At 34.9% G+C, this 20490-nt stretch overlaps 1 pseudogene; it reads left to right on the forward strand.

Annotated features, from left to right (window-relative positions):
- The first annotated feature begins 483 nt into the window (after nt 1-483).
- Nucleotides 484-4430, forward strand: LOC131144948 (auxin-responsive protein IAA13-like; annotated as a pseudogene).
- The last annotated feature ends 16060 nt before the right edge of the window (nt 4431-20490 follow it).

Genomic DNA, 20490 nt, shown 5'->3' on the forward strand with positions numbered 1-20490 from the left:
TTGAAATTAGAAAATTAAAAACAAACCAATAATCCATCACACTAAATTTTATGTGTGTTGTATGCGTGTATTAGGGTGTGATCTCTGTATGCATGTATGCATAAGTATATGGGCACGTACCATTATGTCAATTTGCTTAATGGGGCATGCATGAAAGTTGGGTGGAAGTAGCATGCAGGATAGTGAAGGCATTGAGACTGATAATTTCCCATTTTACCACATGCCCCTAAGTAGGGTGTACAAAAATTACCAAAAAACCGATAAAACCGGACCGAAAACCGAACCGAACACATTTCGTTCGGTTTTTTCGTTTGCGTTTCGGTTTAGGTTTGAAATATAAAATTTTTCGGTTTCGGTTTAGGTTCGGTTTTGGACCAAAACCGAAACGAAAAAAATGAACACCGAATTAAAAATAATAATTGTAGATGCGCGTGTTGCCTGTTGGTCGCCAGTCGCCGGCGAGAAACCACCTCCGAATCCACCATGGCTACCAAAAGTGGAACAGTTAAAGTGTTGGTCTCTTCGTCTTCAATCTTCAAGTGCTTATGCTATCGTCAATCTCCATCTTCCTTTCCACCAAAGTCGGGAATCGTCAATCTCCACTTTGATTCTGGAATGGACTCTAACCAGTCCCGAAGCATATGGTTGCATCCTCGGATCTGGGTAATCAGATTCAACACCAGATTTTCTTTCAAGCTTGACGCCATTGCTTCAAAATATGCCGCCGACATTGTTCGACGACTCCAAATCCATGACTCCGGCGAGATAGCCTCGCCGAACAATCTAGCCTGCAGCCTTTCACAAGGGGCCAGCGACCTTCTCATGCAGAAAACCAGAGAGAAGACCACAAGAGGCTAGTCGTCCCTGCTCCCACATCGGTTGGAAATGGATTGAAAACAAGTATCCATCTTATATATTTTTATTGGATCCTACTTCCCCCCGTCTCATTGTTTTCGGCTTTGCAAATAAAGCCTTGGGCCCAATGTTTTATAATGGGCTATGGCCTATTCATGAGCACAACTGGGCCCGCTCAAGTAACGATGTTATAGCTGTTTGGATAGTTCAAAAAATTCGGGTAAAACCGAAAGTAACCGAACCAAACCGCCAAAGTTCCACGGTTTGGTTTGTTCATAAACCGACGTCTACGTTGGTTTCGGTTCAATCATTGGAAAACCGAGGAGTTCGGTTCGGTTGGCGGTTTTGTAAAAAAAAACCGAACCGAAACGAAACCGTGTACACCCCTACCCCAAAGAGGGCCACTCTCCCCACCACCACCACTGGCCTCATCCCCACGTAAAAAACTCTTCCTGCACGCCACCCCAAACTTTCCTACGTCCATGCATGTGCCAAGATTCCCTAACTGTTCCAAATTACATGCATGCACCAGACTTTTCTTTTTTATTTATTTTTATAACATTGAAAGGTTTTTTCCCATATAAATAAAAGGAACGAAAAGAATAAAAAAAATAATACTAATAGAATAGCAATAAGTATTATTACTATAACGATAAGCATGCATCATTGCACAAAATCTAATTAAACACGTGTTATTATTATAACAAAACACAGGTTGCTTTCCAATAGTATGCTTTTTTAAAAAAGCAACAACAATTCACATAATTTTTTGCATGAACCAGTACATTTTTGTACATGCACATTCAATCTGTGCATGCATGCACTTAGTACAAACAATTGAAATGGTGTGACCTCTCCCTTGTCTCTCCAATGGACTCTACCCCGTATCTCGCTACTCGGAGTAGCGAGATCTCTCACGTGTATAACCTTATGCAAATCTCGCTACTTGGAGTAGCAAGATGTGATTGTCAAACGTCTGTACCGATGGGTTTGGCATTTAATCTTGCTCCTTCGTGTAGCGAGATTTGCTTTTCTTAAATCTCGTCACTCCAAGTAACGATATTTAAATCTCGCTACCAGGAGTACGAGATTTTCTGTGACACCTATTTATGTTTTCCCTTTATTAGTTTATTGATATTAATAATGATTAATTAAAGTATTTTCTGAATTATGGAGGAAGAATCAGTAATTAATTTAAAATTTTCATGTATAATTAAATTACAGTTCGTAATTTAGTTAAAAATAGTTTTTATCATAAATAATATAACAGTCATACACTATAAATGTACACAATTATATTTAATTAAATAGGGAAAATCTTCTATTATTTTATTGGGATGAAATATTTAAAATTAATTGAAAAATTAATATTTTAAATAGTTTAACATGTGCCAAAAAGAAACTTATGCTTCCTCTGTTGACGGTGTCTCTGGCACAAAGAGAGCCGTTGAATTCTGTTGCCCAAGAAGTGTTGCTGCTGCTAGCGGTTGTCAGTATAAATATTTATAAAGCATAACAACTTCTGTTAGTCTCCTTTGGTTCTCTTTTGTTCTCAGTTTCTTTTACCATTAGTTCATTTATTTTTCTCTAACAATGGAGTTTTAGTGATCCTTTCCCTTTGATGGAGTAGGATTGTTAATTTCCGAATTTCTAGCATTTCCTATTTTGGGTTTGTTGTCTATATCCTCTCTCTCTCTCTATCTCTCTCTCTCTATCTCTCCTCTCTCTCTCTCTTCTCTCTCTTCTCTCTCTCTCTCTCTCTCTATTTTTGTTCCACCATTGTTCCTATAAATTCTAATGTCATTGTTATTTTACGAATAGGGTGTTTTGATTTTTTTCTGTTAAGGGTTAATCGTCCTTTTTTTAAATTGCAGAAGAAAATTGAAATGATGAGAGTAGAGGTATAAAATCTTGATTATTTTCATATGTAAAATACCGAAGTAAAGTTTCTAATTTTCCCGGATTTCAAAACCTGCAAAAGAAAAACCCCATTTATAAAATATTAATCCATTTTTGTTGCAAAATTAATCTTCTCGGCAACCAGCCAAAGAATATATCAACTAATCTTCTAGAGTTATTTTTTCTTTGGAGTTTCGTGTATTGAGAAATTGTCTCTCTCTCCTACACTGTCTCTTTCTTGCTACCGTAAACCATTCAATTTAGTTAACTTTGAGAAGGGTAACACATGAGGATCTGGCCTCCATTAATTTGGATTGTTAAAGATTAAGATCATGGCTAAAACTGAAAGATTGAGATAATTGCTGTTTCATGTCACTGTTTATTCTCTCTCTCCATGTCTTAACTAATATATTACTCATTAGTCATTACTATAATTAATGTTGTTCCTTGGGAGTAGTCAGTTGTGGGATGGCTGCCTATAAGGGCTTATAGGATGAAAAGCTTGGCTAACCAGGCAAAGATTCTGACCTCTGAAGAAGATGAGACATGCGAGGATGATAAATTTAAGGATACTTCAAAGAAAAAAGTGTACATGGTAGCAGTAAGAACAAACTGTTGCTATGGAAAAAGGACATCTTGGGTTTGTTAAGGTTAACATGGATGGATTGCCAATAGGGAGGAAAGTGGATCTAAATGCTCACACTTGCTATGAGACTTTATCCCAAGCACTGAAGGACATGTTTTTTTAATCCCACCACGTGCATCACTTCCATTCGTGAGTGTATTTTTATTTTCTATATTTTTTTATTAGTAATGTGTAATTTACTTATTTTCTATCAATTCGATCTAAAAGTTTTGATGTGAGACTATTGTTAAATCATTGTTGCACCTCAATCTAATGACTAGCTTTTAGAACCAAGTGGTTTGAGATGGCATAAACATTTTGACCTCAAAGTCAAATTAGTAGGACTATGACAGTAATGAGTTGCATAGATAATTATATTCTAATTTTAAAATGTAATTATGATTGTGTAACTAGGTTCGAGTGGAGAGAGTGAGCAAGCAAGAAAGGCCTCCAAGCTTTTGAATGGATCATCTGAATTTGTGCTCACTTATGAAGATAAGGAGGGGGGTTGGATGCTCATAGGAAATGTTCCTTGGGAGTATGCACCTTTCATTTCATTCTAAATGATTATACTAGTGCAATATATATATACATAAGTATATATGTTTTGTGAATGTGTCTTTGTGTGTATATATGCACATATTTATGTCTGATGTTTGCATATGCACTACTAAGCCCCAAATGGAATGATGTCAAATGACAAGGCTAGCCCTATGGAAGACTAGCTGGTTTATTTCGAGCAACATTTTTAGGTGTAGGAGCACTAGATGCACTACTAGTGACCTAATATTAAACATTTTGGACCATGCTTTTAAGGCCTGTTTCATTCAAGTTCCTAGGTACTTTGGACAGGCAAAGACCTATGGACAGTGCATATCAAATATAACATCATAAGAAAAGACAATATTGTAGTTGGAAATTTAGATGTTCTATAAATGCTGACAATATATATGTTGTTTTTGTTTTTTGGTTTGTATATAGAATGTTCCTCAACACAGTGAAGAGACTTAGAATCATGAAGACATCAGAAGCTAATGGAGTTGGTACCTAAAATTTTTAATTACACTGGCATCTGGCATTCAAAGTTTTGTATGGACATTGACCCTCCACCTTCTGTCTGCTTAATTGTTAATTTTTAGCTTCAATATTCCAAAACTGATGGTCGGCAAGGAAGAGAAGCTTGTGTGCTTTTCTTTATCTTCCTTTACCCTTTTTATGTATGGAATTACTTTTACCCCAAAATGGGAATACTTCTATTTTGCTAGCTCCAAAACTGTATTAAATAAGCACTAGGTCATATCAAATATCATTATAGCTTTTACCCTAAAGGTGGGGGATTGGGAGAGAGCACATCTCGCTACAGTTTATAAAGCAAATGATAATTAATCATAGAGATAGGTTTGCAAAATACACAACTATTAAAAGGCGAGAAAAAGATGCAAAAAAGTCACTAGTGAAGTTAATAATTTATATACTAGATTAGACACAAAAATAATGAATACAAGACATATTTAAACTTGTTAGAAAGAAAGAGTAGAACTTAGGTGATGTAAAATGTATAAAAAGTGAGGACAATAGTGTGTTAGTTAAGGAAAAAAAAAGACATTAAAAAAAAGGCTGACGAAGTTAATTTTTCTAAGCTATTTAATGAAAATCAAGTAGAAAACTTAAACTTGAAATTGAGAGATGATGTAAAGGTTAAAATATGACATTTAGTCATAAAACTAGAGTTAATGAAGTTAAGTTTGCAATAAAAAATGGAAAATGGAAAAATTATAGGATTGGATAGTATCTTAATTGAAGCTTGGAAATGCCTAGATGATACGAAATTATATGTTAACTAATTTATTTAACACAATTACAAAAATTAAGAAAATGTCAAATGAATAGAGGAAAAACACTTTAATACCTATAAACAAAAAAAAAAAAGATATTTACAATTATAATAATTACTGTGGAATTATGCTTATGAGTCATGCAATGGAACAACAGTAAAGGATAGTGGAACTGGCATTAAGGGTAAGAAGCTAAGGTTTCAAATATCAATTTAGTTTTATACTTAGGAGCTTTATTACAAAAGTAATATATCTTTTAAGAAGTTTGAGGATAAAAAAATTACATTCACCAGTTTCGTACACATTCAACCTATCAAATTACTATAAAAATTTCGGTAGAGTCGTCTTTAAAAATTGAGCATATCCATCCACGCACCTGTTTAAATAAAACATTCATCAAATACAATAGATACCAGTATGTTCATAACGTTATGTTCACTAATTTCGTACACATTCAACCTATCAAATTACTACAAAAATTTTGACAGAATCCCCTTTAAAAATTAAGCATATCCATCCATGCACATGTTCAAAAAAAACATTCATCAAACACAATTGATATAGTATGTTCACAACATTACATTCACCGGTTTCGTGTATACATCCGTGGGAAACAATACGAAACGTTCATTCACACCAGTCATAACCAAATTTCATTCACATATTCATCCTGTGGGAAATGAAAAAATATTTGTAATTATAGATAAATAATACAACGATGCTTTTTAGATTGGAAGAAAAGGAGAAAATATAATGTTGTACAAATGAAATAATAGAACAATCATCTATACATTTAAAATAATGGACATCCTAATGTTGCATAAGTTAAAAAATGAACAAATAGATGTTTGCCACTTTACATATGGGTCCTCTATACAAATGAAATTATGAACAAATGCATGATGTACAAATGAAGTAATGAACAAATACATGATGTACAAATAAAAGAATGAACATATACATGTTGTACAAGTGAAATAATATGACGATCATATCCTACTCGATGCCGCAAGGACGTCGTCTCCAGTGTCGAGGTGGCTGTCGTTTGCGTTTTCCCTCTCCTAGCTACTCCTCTGCGTCTGGCGTCCAAGCTTGTCGATGTGCTACATGTCCGATATCTCCGCCCATAGGTACTAGATCATCTATCTCCATGCGAAGCGGATGGGGAGCTAAGTCGTATGAAGTCTCTAGACGAGTCCGAGGTGGCAACGCGGGTGCATCCACCTCCTCCGCATCGAGAGGGTCGTCTATCAAATGTGACATTGACGAGGTTGCGGTAGAGTCAGACGGGGCTTTCGCCTGTCTACTGGATGGGCCCGCAATATCGGCAGCTGTCGATGGGGCATACGGTGCGAACGGCCCAAATACATACTTCGCCTATACAACAGGCAGCGAGAAGGCCAGACTCGATGGACGATTGGAGAAAACTACTCGACCTCCTCGTACTGGAGCTGCTCGACCTCCTCATGGTGCTGGGGCTCAGTGTGCTGTAGGGATCTGTTGCCTGTCTTCGTAGACAATGTCAAAACCTGCTCTTGCTAAATCACTCATAGTGGGGTCTGGAGAGAGTAGGTCGACCTAGTGTAGTACGTCCGCCTACAGCATATGAAAAAAGTGGTTACGACATTAACAACCTAACGTAAACAGTAAAAAATTAGGTATGCGTTAGAGTATTCTTACGAGGCTCATGTAGACCGTCGCGGTCCTATTTACGAAGCGTCATGTGATTGACCTATACCACGCGTAATATGGGTCATCCGAAACCGATCGGACCACCCACCTTCACTCCATGTATGATGTACTCCCGACGATGCCCCCATATAATCACATACATCGCGTGCTCGGCAGCCCAATCCGTGTTCCCCCGACTGAGGCCATCAATCTCGTGTAGGTCGTCCCCACGTACATCGACCCCCAACATCAAAAAGCGGTCTGGAATGCCCTGCCGAAAGCCGAACTGAAGCATCACTTGGTCAGGGAGATGCTACTCAATAATATGAAAACATATAAGTGGCACTCGGGCTACCCAGAGGTCCCTCCCAATTGCATAATCAGCTGATAGGTTAACTAAAATGTCATCCGTGTAGGGCGCCCATATGATCTGCGCGTAAACATATGCTAAATGTAAGAGGTGTGTAGGGATATCTGATAAATATGCAATACAGTGAATACACTTGAATGAGACTATACCTCATGCTCCCGGCGCATGTCCAACTCGAACCTGTACCAAGGCAGTGTATATTGCACAACATTTGGCGCCAACAACTAATCCCTCCACCTATACAAAATAATACGTAAGTGAACAAGTGTGACGACTAGTACGTACTATGAATTAATATTCGTAGTACTCATATGACGAATGCATTGTGAATGAAGCTACTAACTTCCATGCAAGTGGGGCTAGGTCAATCGGACGACCATCCTGGTCCCTCTCAATAAGACGCCAGACACCCCAGTGCGTAGGAGCTAAGGACGTGAATCTCTCCCATGCTCAAACCTATAATAAGTGGAGTGCTCCTCCGATTTATGAGTAGGACACGTCAGTAATGCGGCACATCTCTCAGTAAAGCCATGCTAACGTCGCAGAGCCTCAACTGTACTGGCATATCTTTGCTCACTCCGCGAGGAGTGGAAGGAACATCAAGTGCGCATAACTACCCAAAAGGTCGAAGAACAGCGTCCCACATATCAATCGCAGCAAGTGGGCACGTGCGTGGCATGCTATTGTATGATCATCTACAATTGTTGGGAGCTAGAAAAACATCCCGCCCTCAAGAAACTGCATGCAAATGCGTGCACCAACCATCTCACCCTTGAGAGGCACCACCCCTAACAATCTCTTGCACATGTGGCGCAATGCTCCCCCATGATCGGCGCCCCCTCCTATACTGATCCAATAGTACGACCAAGGACGGGCCTCCCATCAATCGGTAGCTCGAACAACACCGCCACATCCTAGAGGGTGATAGTCACCTCCTCGTGCGATAGGTGGAACGTGTGTGTCTCCGGCCTCCATCACTCCACCAAGGCGGTCACGAGATGCCAATCCAATTGGATATGGCCAATCTGGTATAACTTATAGAAGCCTGCCTTTCGTATCCAATCAACAATGTGGGGGTCCACGCCTCTCCTATCATGTACGACATGTGTGCCCCCTTAACAATATAAGACGTCAGCATGCGAATCAGTATGCCTAACTAGACCGGTGACGATCGCCCATCATTAATACACTGGAATCGAACGGCCCTGGATCAATCTTGCAAAAAGGCAGTAGTGTTAAATAGTCACTATAACAATAATAGGAACATGAGGGAACTTAGAGATCTACTGAGTTTCAGATTATGGACTGTCCATAGTGTGATGCTAATGGAATTTATTATCCTTTGAACATAGCCTTAATCACAATCGCTCTTTGGAATAGTTAGAATCTTTATTTTTTTCTGAATGGGGTCAATATGTGGGATGCAACAAGGCATGAAGTGTGGACGTGTGGCAGCACCCTGAATCATTCCTTCGCCCTTTTTATGGCAATTAAAGGTAATAATAGGACTCTACATTAGCCTATAAGTGATAGGTTAGTGCGAAGGTCTAGTTGCATCCCTGGGTTGTCTCCATGTCGGACACCTTGTGCGGTTATGTCCTTATTGACGACATATGTTACACGTGATATTCTTCCTACCTTCTCGTGCATCCATCTTGTTGTGTATACGTAAGCTCCTAGGCTGACCTTTATGTCGAGTATATGCAGGATTTGCATGCAAATTTGGCAACGAGGATGCTGACCAATATGCCTCGTGCATAATCAGATGAAAATCCGCAGCATATGTCCCATAGTGCTTGGCAGTGCTCCAACATGGCTCAACATACTGGTTTGCATTTAGCTGTGTCTCCACACAGGCGGCGAGAAGGTGGGAGTAGGGAAAGTGTAAAGCTTGCCACTTCCCACACAAGCATTCGCGCCTCTAGATGCTCAAAGTTTCGACGTTATTCCTTTTATGTGACCCCAACTGCGCAGTTGTGATGCTAAAACTACCCCTTGACCAGTTGAACGTTGTGACTCAATGCTCGGTAGCCTTCAACTTCCTTCTTTCCATCGCTAGCAATATATGCGGAGTGACTACATTTCCTTCAGATATTGTGTTACGAGTAGCCTCCCGTCGCCTATTGAAATAATGTGCAACGCGATAAAATGTTAATTGTACAAGAGCCATTATGAGAAGGCTACGAGCGCCTTTCAAGATGGCATTGAAACATTCGACAAGGTTAGTGGCCATGTTCCCATACCTTTTTCCACCGTTGTGGCACTAAGTCCACATATGAGGAGGGATCTGATCGAAGAATGACCTCGCTGGCTCTCCACCCTCATCAAATATCCTCTCCATCCACATGTCAAATTTTCTCACCTGATGCTCTCTTCTCGCTCGCTCATCCATTCACTTAAGATTGACACTCCATACTTTCGTATTAAAGTTGCTCACCATGTGTTAAAGGCAAAATCGGTGGTGGGCACGTGGTGGTTGCCAATCAAGATTGTGCTACACTGCAGCGAGAATTCCTAGATGCCGATCTGATATAAGGCAAATGTCATCCCTGTCGGTAATGGAACGAAGATAACACAGAAACCAATTCCATATGTCCAAGCTTTCCTCTTGCACAATAGCGAATGCAAGGGGAAATATTTGCCTATTTGCATCCGGGCACATCACAATTAGGAGTTTGCCCTTATACTTACCGTACAAGTGTGTCCCGTCTACACATATGACGGGAGGGCAGTGACGAAAACCCTAAATAGATACTGCAAATGACCAAAATACGAATACGAAGGTTGTGGTGTTCTCGCTACCTGGAACAGAAGTCCACCTCCACTTAACTATAGTCTTAGGATTGTACGCACACATCGCTTCCTTCCACTTCGGCAACGTTTCATAAGATTTCTATCAATCGCTGAATACTTGGGCAATTGTCTTATGTTTGCCCAATCAAACCTTCTTATACGAGATCGAATAAACGAAGCGACGATTTATGAACTCCTTCAATGTGGGGATCGACGTCGACGCATCTCCCCTTATCATATTTACTATCTCCCTAGCAATGAGGGACAATGTGATTTGGTTATGGTCTTGCAAGAGAAGTTCATTCAGACACGTGTGCGGACCACCATATTGGGTGATTTCGAATAATCAATGTTTCATCCGATACATTACACGCAATCTCCATCAGCAATCGTGGTCCTTATACCTAGCAACCCATAAATCTGGGGTAGATTGCACAACGTGCAAGTCATGGTGGGTTCAAGCGTGATACATTCACACTGCGGCGATCAACTGATCCTTCAACCCGGAGAGCATCTCTCTACTCAGCTCAGCAGATTCATCCCAACAAGTCACGCGTATAGGAAGCTCATCCACCACAGTTAAATTTGCAGCATCTAGGTCAATATGATCACATCGGAGGCTCGTCCATAAGTTGGGCGTTGAACGTTGCGTCATCCGTGTCATGGGGGGTGGGTTCACATCATTGGGGGCCTCATTTAACCCTTCACCCATTTCCTACTCGTACGTGTCTTCATCTTCAATATGAATGTCATTCGTAATGTTCAAGCCCTCGTCCAATGCATCATTCACAATGGTGAACAACAATGCTGGTCCCTCTATTGGGACTTCTTCGCAACCTCCCCGTGAATACGTGTTAGGAACAAGTGCTTCATATACCAGCGACTCGAATGATGATCCTAGATATTTGTTAAAATCGACACCAGACATACCACCAACCTCGGCACTCACATCGAGATGACGTGTTTGTTGGGTGTCTTCTTCGATTTTATCCAAATGCTTGACAGGCGCCTTTGGCTGCCTTGCCACGATTACACCCATTTGAGGAATGGTTTCGACATATAATTGCACCGTTAAATATGTCTCATCTACGCAGTGTGCATCCAACACAATGCGCAAACCATAATCATCATATATGGAAACAGCCTCGTAGAGGACTATATTATTGAACCTTCGCAAAGGGTATCTTGCGGTCACCCATAAGGCATATTGATCTGGATCAATATGTAAATATTTATATATCTTCGAATATAATTTATTTAATTTACACCTATGGCCAATTCGAATTGGTCGAACTGGCGGACTACTATAACTAATATCATCTGATCCAGTTATGATGTCCCCCCCTATATACAACAATACCATCACCAGAGCACTGCTTGAGCTTCCTGCCATTTGGATCGGCGATCGGGAAATAAAAAAGACTTACGTAAAATTGTATGTATAAGTGATATGTGTTACTTATAGTAATCAAGAATTAATTTCACTAAGTTTAGTCATCTTATAACTCTATTATGATCATTAAACTCTCTTATAACTTTTAAATTTTTAAGTATATAGATTTTATAGTGTCTCTATTTCGTTAAAAAAAATTTAGATCTTAAATTTGGATTTGGATGTATTTGAATAATTTTAAATATAATTTTCCATTACATTTTATTTAAATCCAATGCAAATTCACATTCAAATCCGAGGTCTCTCTAAAGATAAAGTAATAATAATTTTTATCATAAATACCCTTAGTGACATTCATATATCTACTGCAAACTCACTTCTTTTTTAATACTCACCAAAGCACTTCCACAAACTTTTCCTAAATTAATTGATAAGGTAATAATATTTTTTATCATAAATACCCTTAGTTACTCTATTATAAACTTTATTTAGATAAATAAAAACCATATGCAAATTTTTCTTCTTTTCCTAAATTAATTGATAATTTATTAATTATCAATTAATTTAATTAGTTTGATAACTTAATTCGTTTATCAATTTAAAACGACTTTCACTCGAGTTGAATTTGATTTCAAGCTTGCCCTTGAACTTGACTCATTTATTAAAGTGAAATAAGTTTTAGTTGATTTGAGTTTAAGTTATATATATGAAACGAATCGAGCTCAAATAGAAAACTTTATGCTCAAAGTCAAACTTGAACTCATTTTGTAATAAACAAACCAAGCTTACTAGCCATAGCTTGACTTATTTGTAGCCCTAGTTTTGATTCGTATTATTTGTTCTTTATATTCGTTTTTGTACGCTGAATAAACATATTGTGAAAATTATTTATTCATACTTTTGGTTTTTTAGTTATTTATTGAAAAAAATAAAAAATAAATAAAATTTATAGTTTCAGGTGTTTTAACAACCTACTGTTAAGATACTTTAATATCCATGATTTGAAACATGATTTTAATTAAAATTGAATAAAAATATCACATAAATTTAAAATGTAGTTAAAATAAAGCATTCAAAATTAAAAAAAAAAAAACTCAAAATGATAAAAGTCACCTAAAAGTATATTTATTTTTCTCAATTATCATGTCATAATTACGTAAAACAAACTTAATAATATTTATTTTGATCATAATATTTTCAAGTTGTGTTATTTATAATTTTATTATTGTAGTTATATTATTTTGATTATTGTTTGATTCATAAGCAAAACCCAACATTTATTCAATCAAGTTTATTTATTTATTTATTTATTTTAGTTTTAAAAATATTAAATAAACATATTGTTGGTTTTCAATTCATACTTTTTCATTTTAATTTTTAATTTTCATAATTTTTTTATAATGATACCAAAAATAATTTTATCATAATAAGCACTAAGCTTCTTTTATATTTTTTATCAAGCCTCTCAATTAGCTAGAAAAAATAATTATTATTATTCCCAATTCTCTTAATTTATTTTATCGACAAAGCATACCACAAGCCTATAAGTTTTATTAATTTAATACTTTTCAAATGGTTTAATTTTGATGATTATATTATTCAAATTTCATCAAAATCTTTGTCTATATATGTCATAAAAGTTGAAGCTAAAATTTTAATAATTTTGTTTGCATAATTAGATTTTTGAAAAGTTAAATGTGATTCATAAACATTTTTAAAACTTACTATGCAATTTATATATGTTTCTCTCATTCGCCAATATGCCATTATATTTTTGACTAATAAAAATTTTATTTAGACATTTGACTTTTATTTAAAGAAAAAAAAATATTTTGAAAATAAAATTTAAATATTGAGATCTTCACACAATGCATCATGCTTAGGTTAGGTGCATCTCACAATTAACATGCTATAAACAATTGAATTTTATGAAACATTCTTACAATTAAAATTTGATATTCTTACACTAAAGTTTCACATTCTAAACCAAAATAACAGGAAAAAAAATACAAAATCTAAAATAATTACCTCTTGTTCTACATTGCACACACATTTTTTTTTTCCTCATCCTTGTCATGTGAATTGGCATCAACTTAATGAGTGATGTTTTATAAATTGCCTTATAAATTGTCATCTCACAATAAAATGATACCCTTCCACTCAATTTAGATGAAATAAATTAAGATAATAAACAACATGCTTTCAAAAATAAAATTATTACTATATCAAACAAACGTGATTCTATAAATATGCTAAAGAACATAGGAATACAAAAACGATTATATAATTCAAAAAAAATAAATTTCATGCATGTTTTTGTTTGGGCAATATCATAAAAAATAAAATTCAAATACAAAAAAAAAATCCTAACCTTAAAGAAAGGCGTTTCCAAATGAAGCCTTCTGAACAGCACACTAAACTCAATTCGAATTATCAAATGAACTCTTTGATCAAATAAATTAAGTTAAAATTTATGAACAAAGTAAATGATGGATTTGTGTCTTACCCCATCTCCTCGAGTTTATATAGCAACTTCTTAACGGTTAGGCTGCCTCTCGTCGCAACGGTCACTTGCACATCTAGCCTCTGCCTCCTTCAACGGTAACCTGCTATGCTTTATTCCTACCCGTCTCTCTACAAAGCCTGCGTAGTACTCTCTATTCACGAAGACAATGGAAGGAGGAAGGGATATGTAATGGTTGAAGCAAATCTCGCTAGACGAACTAGCGAGATTTGCCACGCGTCGAACACCGACTGGATGGGCATTAAGTATCCGAAGCAAATCTCGCTGGTTCATCCAGCAAGATTTGCCACGCCTCCACACCAGCATGCTTTATCAAAAGAAAATCTCGCTACTTGGGGTAGCGAGATTTGTCACACGTCCACACCAGCATCGTTTCTTAAAAGTAAATCTCGCTACTTGGAGTAGTAAGATTACGTCAGAGTCATTTTAGGAAATATTTCTCAGAATGGGATATTATTTAATATATTTAAAAAAAAAAGTTAAACAGGGAAAAAACTCCAATTCTTGGCGTTTGCTGCTAATCCAGGTTTTTTATTTATTTATTGAGAATTCAGGTTTTATTTCTCAAAATTTATAAATTATACACAAAACCTCGATATTAATCCGAAAATAATTTTTTTAAAAAAATCAATTTACAAAATGTGAACAGATTAGTATAGAGTATTATTGTTTCATTCCTGATACAAGTACGATGCATAAAAATAAAGCCAGTTGATCTGAATAGGGATGGACACTATTAGCGCCGAGACATCCACCTCGCTAATTCGCACAAAAAACATTTAAACCAGCGGTAAAACCTTCAAAAGCTGGTCGATGATAAGTTATGCCATATTTATAGGTTTGCATGGTTTATCCACATACTTATGTGTTAGTGTCTTGGAAATTAGTGACGCCGCTTTTTTTTTTTCTCTCTTGGCATACTTTCTTTTTAGCTTCTCTCTGTACGTCAGTCGTTGGGGCATGCGTTGACTTGTGTGTTGCCAGTGAGCCACCCCATCCTTCTATATTTTCTTTTTTTTTAAAGCCCAAAAAGTTGGTTTGGTATTTTATTTTATTTTTTGTATTTTTGCCCATTCCCTCTATGTTTATGTTTTTTTTGTTTTTTAAATATTTTCATAAAAAAACTCATTAAAATGAGAGTTTTTTCCCCCAAATTTAATATTATTTTAATAAAAATTATTTCAAAACGATTCATATTGTACTTTATTTTTCAAATTAATGTATCCAAAAAATGTTGGCCCGTCCAGTATTCATCACTTTTTAAACAAAAAAAAATTGTTGGACAGACTAGCATTTTTTAATCAACTGAAGAATTGCATGAGTAACACGTGGTCATTAAAAGGCCCTATATCAAGTAGCATTTTAAGCTAAAAATATGCTAGATGAACCAACATTTTTTACCAAGTTAAATTTAATTTTCTTTCTTCCTCTCTGTTTGTGTTTGAAGAGGAGAGTCGTGAGTAGAGAGGGAGGGCGACATGAACTCAATAAAGCCTGCGTTGGGATTTCACAAGTGACAGTTGTGGTTCAGATTGTACCATCTAAACATTCTGCCCACAAAATACAAGCAAATGTTAGGGGAACATTATATAAAAAACGAAATAACGTATGTTCCCCCACATTCAACATTGTTAAAAACCCTAACTTCTTGTAATAAAAGATTTGAGTTAAAATTTTGAAAAGTTTTGATTAGTTTGAAGTAGAAATATTGTATCTTGAATTGGCTTGTATTAAAGTCAGTTTGGTGATTTGAAGTATCATTATGGAACTCCCAAATTTAGGTTAGGGTTTTTTTCATGTATAAATGATGAATGCATATTAAATGTGCTTGTATAAATGATGAATGCATATTAATTTTTGAATACATATGAAACTTTTCATTGTATGTAAATTTTTCTATCCATTTGTATGCATATTAAATTTAGTTTTAATTTTGAAGTAAGAAGGTTTGAGTTTTTTTTACAAAAATATTTAAAAAATGAAAAATAAAAAACGCAAATATAGGGTAGGTGGCCCTATATTTATAGTTTTGAACTCAATTGACTTTTGGAAAGTCAGTTGAGTGTTAAAAAAAATACAAAAAGCAATAGAATCAACTTTCCAAAAGTCAATTCTGAACAAGACTACTGCCCCACTCATTCTCGAGGTCACTTTGCGAAAAAAAAAAGTAATAAAAATGTCAAATTTGACTTTTGGAAAAGTCAGTTTTGACATGCACGTATTGACTAGTTGGTTTTGCCATGCACGTATTGTAATGAGCCCAAAAATAATATGCATGGAAGTGTAAAAATAAAAATTAAATAAATAAATTATTAATTAAATAATATAATATAATATAATAATAATATAATATTATAATATATATCTATATATGGTATATATATCATAACCTTAAGATGCTTACAGAAGCATTCTGAGAAATTAATTCCCCCCCCCTCTCTCTCTCTCTCTCCCTCTCTCTTAGATTTCCCTTCGTTTTCTGGCCAAATTGAAAAACGAACATCATATCCGGGCCCTAGCTCCGCTCCTGAACATTTTAATCTAAGTGGATTCGTCGTTGGGATATCGTAGGCACCATTCCAAGGTTAAGATAAGGAGAATAGATTATGTCAGGTTTATATTTAAAATATTTTCGATTAAATTTAAGTACGTGAATTTAATTAGATTTGTGTTATTTAAAATATGCTTAGTTTAAATGGAGTATGTGAAATTAGTTATATCTATGTTTACATTTTATTTTAAAAATATGCCTAAGTTAAATTAAACTGTTGGGATTTGATTATATCATATTTTGGGGAATATTTTGGAATAATATATATGTTTTTCTGTGCATTCAGGCATATGGAAATGGAAATTTTGAATTTATTATATGTATGTTTTGAGAAAAACTGGGTATTTGAGTTTAAGTAAAATCTTAGAGATGATTATACCATTATTTCTCAATAGGAAAATATAATTATCTTAAGCAAATGATTAGATGACAATACTATTATTTTTCAACAGAAGAATATAGTCATCCCAGGCAGATTAATATGTTATGAATTATCACTCAAATTGTGTGGCATGAGTAATGAATATGTTACAACATAAATAAACTTGTTAGAATATTTTATGAAAATATATAGCAAAATATAGTTTTACATAGAATTATGATATGACATATTTTTTTAGAATTATGAAATAACAGTTCAGACGACTTTATGCCGAATTCAGTTTAGACAACTTATGCCGAGATATGAAATGATAGTTTTATATAGAGATATGATATAACAGATTTTATACAAAATTGTGAACATGTCAGATTTTATACAGACTTTTGAAAATGAAATCATGTTATAGTTTTGTTTTATAAATTGCATTATATGGTATTAGAACCCTGATAGACCAATTATATTTAAAGCGTGGTATCGTAGCTAGCCAGATCAGTCAGTGCCACCACACTACTCAGATAGAGTGTTGGTGTATGGATAGTCGATTGTGCCCAGAGAAGAGTAGTGTACCCCCTGGCAGTCCGGACTAAGCTTGGTAGGCCAATCGTACTTACAGACGCGTTATGTTTGCCTTAGCGTGGTAGGCCAGCCATTGCTAAGTCCTGCCCACGGGCCGCACAACCCGATCATATGGGGTTATTACATGATACTATATGATTGTCCAACCAAGGAAAATCCTTTATGTATATAGATATCAGATGACTTACGTACAAAGAGAAACTTATTAAAATAAACTTAATGAGTGATGTTTTATAAATTGCCTTATAAATTGTCATCTCACAATTAACATGCTATATACACATACGAAATATTCTCTCTCTCTCTCTCTCTTATATATATATATGCAGTTGTTTATTGAAATTTCAATGCAGTTCCTAATTTTGTTTCAGTTAAAGAAAATTAGTCTTGTAGAGGGCTCGACAAAAAAATTATAAATATTTATTACTATCGTTAATTTTTATTAGACCTTATAAAATAGAGAATAAATAGATCTAAAGTCTTAAAATTTTCAATGACCATAAATAAAGAAATTGAACGTATAATAATCCAATTAACAGAAATAATGTGGACAAAATGGTTTCAAATCTTCAGCTATTGTGTTATGTTATTATTATATAGTAATATTATTATTTTTATTTTTCTTGATTTATATTATGTTATAAGGGAGCATAAAAATCCAATGGGATTCATGTATAATAAGGCATGAGAAACAACATGCATTTCATTCTACAAACTCAATAAAATGATACCCTTCCACTCAATTTAGATGAAATAAATTAAGATAATAAACAACGTGCATTCAGAAATAAAATTGTTACTATATCAAACAAACATGATTCTATAAATATGCTAAAGAACATAGAAATACAAAACGATTATATAATTAAAAAAAATAAATTTCATGCATGTTTTTGTTTGGGCAGTATCATAAAATATAAAATTCAAATACAAAAAAACTCTAACCTTAAAGAAAGGCGTTTCCGAATGAAGCCTTCTGAACAGCACACTAAACTCAATTTGGATTATCAAACGAACTCTTTGATCAAATAAATTAATTTAAAATATATGAACAAAGTAAATGATGGATTTGTGTCTTACCCCATCTCCTCAAGTTTATATAGCTGCTTCTTAACGATTATGCTGCCTCTCGTCGCAACAGTCACTTGCACGTCCAGCCTCTGCCTCCTTCAATGGTAACCTACTATGCTCTACTTCTGCCCGTCTCTCTACAAAGCCTGCGTAGTACTCTCTTTTCGCGAAGACAATGGAAGGAGGAAGGGCTATGTAATGGCTGACGCAAATCTCGCTGGACGAACAAGCGAGATTTGCCACGAGTCAAACGCAGACTGGATGGGCATTAAGTATCCGAAGCAAATCTCGCTGGTTCATCCACTGAGATTTGCCACGCGTCCAGGCCAGCATGCTTTATCAAAAGAAAATCTCGTTACTTAGAGTAGCGAGATTTGCCACACGTCCACGCCATTTTTATTAGACCTCATAGGTTTGCATGGTTTATCCACGTACTCATGCGTTAGTGTCTTGGAAATCAGTGATGCCGCTTCTTTTTTTTTTTCCTCCTGACACACTTTCTTTTTTGGTTTTCTCTTTATACGTTAGTCGTTAAGGGGCATGCATTGACTGGTGCGTTGCCAGTCAGCCGCCCCCTCCTTCTATATTTTCTTTTTTTTTTTTAAAGCCCAAAAAGTTGGTTTGGTATTTTTTTTTTTTCTTTTTTTTGTATTTTTTGCCCATTCCCTCTATGTTTATGTTTTTTGTTTTTTTTAATATTTTTGTAAAAAAACTCATTAAAATGAGAGTTTTTTCCCCCAAATTTAATATTATTTTAATAAAAAATTATTTCAAAACAATTCATATTGTACTTTATTTTTCAAATTAATGTATCCAAAAAATGTTGGTCCGTTCAGTATTCATCATTTTTTAAACAAAAAAAAAATGTTAGATAGACTAACATTTTTTAATCAACTAAAGAATCACACGGGTAACACATGGTCATTAAAAGGCCCTATATCAAGTAGCATTTTTAGCTAAAAATATTTTAGATGAACCAACATTTTTTACTAAGTTAAATTTAATCTTCTTTCTTCCTCTCTGTTTGTGTTTGAAGAGGAGAGTTGTGAGTAGAGAGGGAGGGCGACATGAACTCAACAAAGCCTACGATGGGATTTCGCAAGTGACTGTTGTGGTTTAGATTGTACAATCTAAACATTCTGCCCACAAAATACAAGCAAATGTTGGGGGAACATTATATAAGAAACGAAATGACGTATGGTCTCTCACATTCAACATTGTCAAAAACCCTAACTTTTTGTAATAAAAGATTTGAGTTAAAATTTTGAAAAGTTTTGATTAGTTTGAAGTCTTGAATTGGCTTATATTAAAGTCAATTTGGTGATTTGAAGTATCATTGTGGAACTCCCAAATTTAGTTTAGGGTTTTTTTTCATGTATAAATGATGAATGCATATTAATTTATGAATACATATGAAACTTTTCATTGTATGGAAATTTTTCTATCCATTTGTATGCATATTAAATTTAGTTTTAATTTTGAAGTAAGAAAGTTTGAGTTTTTTTTACAAAAATATTTAAAAAAATGAAAAATAAAAAACACAAATATAGGGTAGGTGGCCCTATATTTATAGTTTTGAACTCAACTAACTTTTGGAAAGTCAATTGAGTGTTAAAAAAAATACAAAAAGCAATAGAACCAACTTTCCAAAAGTCAATTTTAAACAAAACTGTTGCCCCACTCATTCCCGAGGTCACTTCGCGAAAAAAAAATTAATAAAAAAGTCAAAATTGACTTTTGGAAAAGTCGGTTTTGACATGCACGTATTGACTAGTTGGTTTTGCCATGCACGTATTGTAATGACCCCAAAAATAATATGCATGGAAGTGTAAAAATAAAAATTAAATAAATAAATTATTAATTATTAATTAATTAATATAATATAATATAATAATAAATTAATATAATATAATAATATAATATTATAATATATATATATGGTATA

The sequence above is a fragment of the Malania oleifera genome, chromosome 12, assembly GCF_029873635.1.
Source record: "Malania oleifera isolate guangnan ecotype guangnan chromosome 12, ASM2987363v1, whole genome shotgun sequence".
In the NCBI taxonomy this organism is placed as follows: Eukaryota; Viridiplantae; Streptophyta; class Magnoliopsida; order Santalales; family Ximeniaceae; genus Malania; species Malania oleifera.